Here is an 8,379-nt window from a genome sequence, read left to right as displayed (position 1 = left end):
GCGCTGTAGCCTGTATCCTTTCATATCAAAGCGCGAAATAAACTACGTGCATGCAATGCCGTGGTCAGTTAAGTCATGAAGTTACCAAAAAGGCGATTAAAGCTGCCTTAAAACTGTGCATGCATGTAATATATTTTATATGAGTCACATTTAAGAACATGTCTCTGAAATGGTTTTCAAAACTGTCCTGGAGCAGCCTAGCACTGTCTCACTCATCTAACCCACCCGATTTAACTCATCAGCTCGTGTTTATTTTAGCACTTCTGTCAGTGAATACGCAGCCTGCAAAACACTAAAATAAATATCAAAGAAATAATACAGATAAACAAGAAAGTAGCCTAAATAAGAAAGTTAAATACACCCTGTCTACCGGACGCGAGCGGCGCAGTGCGACAAAATACTTTAAAACTCATTATAATCAGTGATGCTACACTGGATGCGGCACGACACGACATGACAAATCCCCGACAGTAAACTGCCACGTCCTATTTATGAGGTTCTGACACAGAGTTCAAATGTCCTGTGTAGACACTAGACAGACTTTAGTTGCGACGCGGCGGTGTTGCGTCCGGTGTAGACACTGTTCACTGTAGACACCAAGCAAGCGGCACATTAACTCCTCATCTGCACGCGCTCTCATTGAAATAGGAATCGTTGCCACATTTCTTGTTAACATCTTTCATTTATCACGGTCTTGTTTGTATTTGGCCAGTTTGGAGAAAGCCTCACCAAACCTGACCAGCCAAGCGTTTGCGATCATGGGAACTTGTACAAACGCGGATGGCTGACATGAATGGAGATGGCTCCAGATCGGCGATGTAGTATTTGGTTTCCCAACAAGGTCCATCGCCCAAAAGAAAATTAATTTGCTGAATGCATAAACTGGATTTTCCTGCGCTCAAACCTGCCAATCTAAAGGAAACTCTGTGTATGGCATTTGAGGTCATTTGTGAATTACCATAGACTTATAGTCTAAATAAAATAATTTGCAACTATTACTGTTATTACACTTGTATACAAAACTTTGTATTATGCTTGTTATAGAATGCGTGACGTCGGTGGCAGTAGACAACCGCATCACAGCCCTAATATATATATATACATATGAAAACGTCAGATGCAAAAACCTCTAAGCCCGTCTGAGATTTTTAAATGAGCATTTTTATTAGGCTCCTATGTTTAGGTTCAGTCATTTCACTTTAATGGCAAATAAAAGGTGATTAGTCAGTTATTGAATGCCTTATTTTTTTTAAATGTCCGATGACATTTTCATAGGAGCCTGATAAAAAGCTCATTTGAATGAAAAATCTCAGACTGACTTCGAGATTTTTGCATCTGAAGTCTTCATATATAATATCTCAATGATATAAAATAACTCTGAAAATGCAATGTGTTCTTAGATTTTTTTTTTTAAATGATAAAAATATTGCAAATAAACATGCATTTTGTGCTATATAAATAGACTTGAATTGATTTTAAAAATAAAACAAGTCAAATATATTCTGGTTCCGAATTATTATTTACGGTGACCGAGACGTGCAAAACAAATCACAATTCCAAAAACAAAATAACAAATTACAAACGCAAATGCAAATCTAATTTGAATTTGTCATTGTGTTTTCTGACTTGTTATTTTGTTTTCGGAATTGTTGATGTGTTTTCTGATTTGTTATTTTGTGTTTTTAGATTTGCATTTGCGTTTGTAATTTGTTATTTTGTTTTCAGAATTGTGATTTTGCACTTCTCGGCAACCGTAATAATTTGATCAAACTGCCAAATATATTTTCCCCAAACGAAACGAAACTAAACAAAACAAAACTAAACTGCCAAATATGAAGACGGTTTTACACAAAACGAAACAAAACACAGAACAAAATGGCAAAATATGAAGACAGTTTTACACAAAACGAAACAAAACGGCAAAATATGAAGACGGTTTTACACAAAACAAAGCAAAATAAATAAACATATCAAAAATTAAAAATACCCATTTTTGTTGCCAAGATGATATATAGACACCTATTAATTAAACATGTAGCTTCATGAGGTCATGTGACAAACATAATGAGGTCATGTGATACTATAGTACAATACCGTACTTACTAATAATGCCTATTTTTAGTAAGTTTAACCTACCATAAATATATTCACTAAGTAGAAAGTTGCTATTTTTGAAAACAGCCTTAGCCTCCCTGCATTCCTTTAGTTCCTCTCTCATTTTCTCTCTCTCTGCACTTTCTGTTTTCTTCAATTTACCCACTGACTCCTCAGTGACCCAAGCTATCTGGCGCGCCTGCAGCGGCCTTATTAGTGTTTTCTTATCTCAATTCAATGCATGCTCTCCTTCCCTCTTCCTGTTTTGCACCAGAGGAGGATGCCCTGCATTTCAAAGGAAAGGACACGGCTTTCCTACACACAGATGAGATATGCAAAACCCCCACCTTGCATCAAAACAGCAATTCAGATAAAGGGTCTGGATATGCTTTTGTTCACTTGGTAATTAGCTCTGTCATGCATACTGTTAATTTTACCACATCTGCCCTGGATCAGCTGACACACTGTGCCACACACAAGTGCCACAATCGTTGTTTACTACAGTATCTGAATTCACTGCAGGTTTGAACAGAGGCTTATCTCATGTAAGTCATAAAAACAACCCCTCAAAAACAAAAGAAGTGAGAGCTGATCTCACCTGTATGACAGGGTTCCCTCCCTCCAGCAGAGCGATGGCCAGCAGGATGCTTTCCTGGAAGATTCGGTCACTCGTGGCGTTCATGATGAGGTCAATGACCAGGTCAGACGCACCTTCTCTGTCCAGATGACACTGCACTTCTGCCAGGCTAATCTCCCCTCGACTGCCCACTGAACCTCCACCACCTCCTGGGAATAAAGAATATTAAATATAAATATTATACATATACCACAGTTCAAAAGTTTCAAGGGAGGGTGATTTTTTGTGACAGTAAAGACATTTTTTGATGCTACAAAAGCTTTCTATTGCAAATAAATTCTGTTCTTTTTAAAGTTCTCTTCATCAAAAAATCCAGCAAAAACAACATATTGCGGTTCCACAAACATATGAAGTAGCACAACTGTTTTTGACATTGATTGTAACAAGTTAAATGTTTAATACAATTGACGACCAAATCAGTATATGATAGCTATATGATATGATAGCTTTGCTATCACAGGAATAAATTACTTTGTAATATGAAAAATTATTTAAAAACATTGATTTAAAAAACATGTATTTTAATATTTGAATATGTAATATTTAACATTAAAAAAATTAGACATTTATTTTAATAATAATGTAAATATATGTTTTTACTGTATTTTAGATCAAATAAATTCAGCATTGTGAGCACGAGAGACTTCTTTTATAAACATTAAAACATCTTACCAGACACTGGAATATTGGCTTAATCAGTTCAACGCATTTACATGACATTTCATATGACAATATTTTGATATTAGTTAGAATTGTAATGTGCATGCATACACATTCACTGAATATTTCAGTCATTACAGAACTAAAAAATCTATTACAATTATTGTAATTTTGTCCAAATACAAGTCCATTTCTTATATAATTGCTGCCCTTTTTCAGTTCCGATCAAATTTAAATGGTACAACAAAAATCAAATAAAATCAAACCAATTCATGGCCAAATCTCAACTGTATTCAGTGTTAAGAACTTGAACAGGCCTTTTTGATGAGATGTTGCACCAATTTTACATGAAATCTAAGGACTGGTAGTCAATAAATGACCAAACAAATGACCTTTTTGGTAAGTTTGGGTCAAAGTTTGACCTAAACCTAGTTTTCCTATCATCTGCAGTTTCCTCTAAAGAGATATCCGCTTTAACACACTCGCTAGGTGTGTCTGGAGGCTATTCACACAGGAAGTGCAGGTGCCACATTCTTGTCGCCTGGCAACAGCGATGGCTCCGAATATACAGAACACGTAGCATAGAGAAGAAAGTGGTCGGGGAGGGAGTCATCTTAACAGCGGGGTATTACAAAATGAAGTTGGTGTCTATGTTTGAAAAGGTCAGCTTGCATCATCTATTATAAGAAATTTAAGGTGCTGCACAAACCTGTAGGAGTCTTGGACTGCCCGCCGGGGGTGAGCGGCCCGTTGCTGAAATTGGTCAAACTGTCTCGCCTGCCTCCCGGCTTGAAGTTGCCATAGTAACGGTTCACCAGGACTTGCCTCAAAGCTTCACTCTGACAACAGGGAAGGGGGCGGAGTCACAGGAGGAGCATTATGACAAACATCATCAACGCCGAACATCAGTGTGCCACCATGACAGATATCATCAAATGGTTTGATTTGAAAATAAAGAAATAAAATATGAAAACAAACAAGATTTTGACATGAATGTGGTTGCAGATTTTAGATATTATATTGTATCTTTTTTTAATGGAGAAATACACATACGTATCCTTCCACGGGTGGTCAATGAGAAACAAAGAGTTTCCAACATTTAAAGGGGTCATGACATGAGAAATCAAATATTCTTCGATTTTTTTGGCATATAAGAGGTCTTTATACCATTAAAAATCCTGCAAGTTTCATAGCTTAAAACATCCTCCTCATTATAAACAAAATATTTATTTAATCAAGCTCCAAAAATGGCTATTTTGAATCCGAGGGGCAAGGTGACATCACCTGGCGCAGTCGTTTGCATAAACACTGCCTCCAGAGCAAGAAATTGTCGAATAGTCTTCTTCTCACCATAGGCCCCGCCCACTGGTGTTCAGCCGCTTAACGGCTGACACTTGATCATGCTGAATGCGAGTGTCGCGTCAAAAGCAAACAGAAATTACAATCACTGCCGCTATCTTGTCTACACTGGATACAGTATACAGATGCGCGTTTGCTTTCTGACACAGTCCACATGCTTGAGTCTGTCGTCAGGAAAAACAGAGTGAAAGAACGTTTGCTTTGACGCGTTTGGTTTAAAAAGCTTGTTTGCTTCTTTGTACAGATATCAGAAGGATCCCAGCGTAAGTAACAAGTGGATAATTTATTTTTAATGGCACCCCGGGATAGTGTCAGAGGATTGGTCGGAGCATTTTGTTTTGTAAACGAGGCACAGGGTCATGGAGAGTTCACAAAGAAACATTTGTTGAAAGATGAAGCAGAACTAGATCTGACTGCAGCTGCATCACAAACCATAAGTAAATGATTTCATAATGTTTGTCTGAAAATGACCGTTTTATTTTGATTATGTTGTCAAAAAACTCACATGCAATAGGAGGGGGCATTGATACAGTTTCCTATGCAATCACGTTAGCCAATCATAACAGTGGCAGATTACTGAGAAGCCTTAAAGGACACGCCCCTTAAAAACAGGTCGTTTTAGACAGAGGGCCAGAATGAGGGTTGAAAATAATTTTTCCACATTTATTTGTTGTTTTTTGTGCAAAAAACGTTTACACAAAACTATTAATGTTATAAGTAAACCTCAAGGAACATATTAAAATGAAAAAATCCATGTCATGACCCCTTTAACTTGAAGCCTGTATATTGTTTGCGTTTGGGGTCAGTAAGATTTGCTTTAATAGTTAGTATCAATAGTTGAATTCAGGCAGAATGCGTTAAATTGATCAAAAGTGATAGTAAAGACATATAAAGTATTTCTATTTTAATAAAATAGAAATAAATTAAAACAAGCCTCTAAATAAAGACATTTCTTTTGAACTTTCTATTGAGTCCTAAAAAATCTTTTCCCATAAAAAACAAATGAACAGAACAACTTTTTTCAATGTTTCTTGAACACAAATACAGCATAATAGAAACAAATTAGGCTTAAAAAAACACACAACTACAATAGAAAACAATTATTTTAAATTGTTATACTTCACAATATTACAGCTTTTACTGTGCAGACTAATCTTAACCAAACTTTTGTATGATAGTGTATTTAAAATGCCAAATTGCTTTATATACATTGCAATGGCTTATACTGCTTCATAATAATACTTGCTACACCTTTAAAGAGCATAACTCATAATAAACTTTGAGTGCTCACTTAGCAAAGGTGTAACTATGTATAGGTTATGCAGTAAGTTGTATGTTAACTGTCTAAAGGTGTATTATGTAATATATTATATTGAAATTCTCAATAACGTGTTACACAAACAGGCTTTAAGGAAAGTGTTACCGAATTAATTTCCTTTGTGGGATGCTACTCAGCTCCTCCTCAAGACCAGTCCCTACCTCGTCCTGTTACATTTGATTAGTTCAGTCAGAAACAGGTCAGAAAGTAAGACAGAATCTGATAACGCTAGATCCCTTTCCTTAGTCGCTTCTAACCTCATAATACCAGAAGCCTCGGATACAAGACACCACACCAATTAAGACTGATCCTAATTCAGTGATTACACAGTTAAAAACAAACCCAACTGCTCACTCGAAACACCCCCGAACCCCAGTCCGTGGAACCACACACACAATCACAACATCAAGATGTTAATCACCTATAAACGGATCAAATCACCTTCTACAAACATAAAGAGCAAATAGTCATCCAGTGGAACCTCCACCCCTTTGGATCAGACAGGAGGGTGTGAACAGGGTGAGTTTGTGAATGGGCAAATCAAGCGGTGGTCAGGGTGTGCGTCCCGTGCCCCGAGCCCTGTTTCTTTACCTACCCTTCTCTGATCCTCCAGTTGCTTCTGGGGCTGGTTTGGATCAAACTCCTGAGTGACGTGAGTTAGCAGAAAGCAAAAAGGAGGGAAGAAAAATGAGAAGCATAAAAAAAAGAAAGGGGTCAAGACTGAGAACATTAGTCAATATTTAGACATGCACAAAAAAGTGGGGCAGATTACATCATGCAGTTAAATGAGAGGCTTGGTGTGTATGTGTGTGAACGTGTGTGTGTTTGGGAGCAGACAGGCACCGAGGAACATCATGCAGAGCAGAGGAGCATGAGCTTCAGTTTATCCATAAAGCCCTAAAATAATCCCTAAAAGGAAGCAGGAAAGGGGGTAAAAACAGGAAAACTAATAAATAATAAATTTCATAATATTTGTTTTTGAATCCCCTGCCCTTTAATGAATACAAACTCTGTTGTTTGGCAGCATCAAACTCTGCTAACCTATTCTACAGGCCATCTGTTTTACGTCGGACCGTAGTTGTGTTTCTACAGAGGCAAGAGCGGGAATGAAACCATGTTAATTACATAAGCACCGCACAGGGCGCCAAAGCTAGAAACGTAAGCCATGAGTGAGAGGAATGAAAGAGAGAGAAAACTTTTATCCAGATTATGTAATGGATCCTGTCTACTATTACTACACACTGCGGCCCATGCCCTCAGCTGCCTTGGAAAAGCGGTAGGTCTGCTTTTCATCCTTACTTCTCCCTGTCTGTCATACACATGGATATACAGTATGTGGCTACATGCAAAATGTACAACAGCGACAGACCACTTTTCTGCAGCCTTGGTTTCAGAAGGTTTCTTCCTCATTCAGTTTCTCCACAGGCATTTTAAAAACTAAATAAATAAATTGAAGAAAGGATTTCAACTCATAAACCAATTCAACTAGTTCACAGAATGAATGAAAAACTTTGGAAAGTCAGAGAAAAGTCAAAAATAGAAATATTATTAGCTGTAATTTAGCTGTTCTTGTTGCAACAGCAACTCTTACTGATTGGGGATCCATATAGGATCCTTCTTTAGGATTCACCCTGAAATTTGGTTAGTAAACTTTGATTTGGATCAGAATATTTAAGAAAATCAGAGAAGAAATGAAAAAGTACAAGGCTGTGTCTTTTATAAATGAATTAAAGGGATAGTTCATCCAAAAAGTAAAATTCTGTCATCATTTATTCACCCTCATGTCGTTCCAAACCTGTATGAGTTTCTTTCTTATGTTGAACATAAAAGAGGATATTTTGAAGAACACTGATAATCAAAAATGTGATGGTCCCCACTGACTTGGCGTTGATAAACGCGAGATCTCTGGCAAATAAGACTTTTATTCTGAACGATCTCTTTGCCTCTCACGAACTTGATTTTTTATTTGTTACTGAGACTTGGCTTAATGCTGGCGACACGTCTTCACTCTCTGAACTCTCTTCTGCTGGTTGCAGTTTTTTCAGTACCCCTAGGTCCGTTGGCCGGGGTGGGGGTCTTGCAGTTGTTTTTAAAGAAAAGTTTAAATGTAGACTTTTACCCTCGGACTCTTTTTGTTCGTTTGAATCTCAGCTAATTACATTGAATTCTTTTAAGTCTGTGCTATGTGTTTTAATTTATAGACCCCCAAACTCTCATGGGGATTTTATACAAGAATTCTCTGAACTGTTATCTGCAATTGTCCCCTCTTTTGACAAAATTTTAATTTTGGGGGATTTCAATATACATGTGT

At 37.2% G+C, this 8,379-nt stretch overlaps 1 pseudogene; it reads right to left on the bottom strand.

The window, feature by feature from the left end:
• LOC107715792 (inositol 1,4,5-trisphosphate receptor type 1-like) overlaps nt 1–8,379 on the bottom strand; it is a 146,758-nt pseudogene that overhangs the window by 55,121 nt on the left and 83,258 nt on the right.

Source organism: Sinocyclocheilus rhinocerous, unplaced genomic scaffold (assembly GCF_001515625.1).
Source record: "Sinocyclocheilus rhinocerous isolate Xijiao unplaced genomic scaffold, SAMN03320098_v1.1 scaffold899, whole genome shotgun sequence".
Classification (NCBI taxonomy): Eukaryota; Metazoa; Chordata; class Actinopteri; order Cypriniformes; family Cyprinidae; genus Sinocyclocheilus; species Sinocyclocheilus rhinocerous.
Note: the sequence above shows the minus strand (reverse complement) of the source record. Positions and strands in the feature narration are given on the sequence as shown.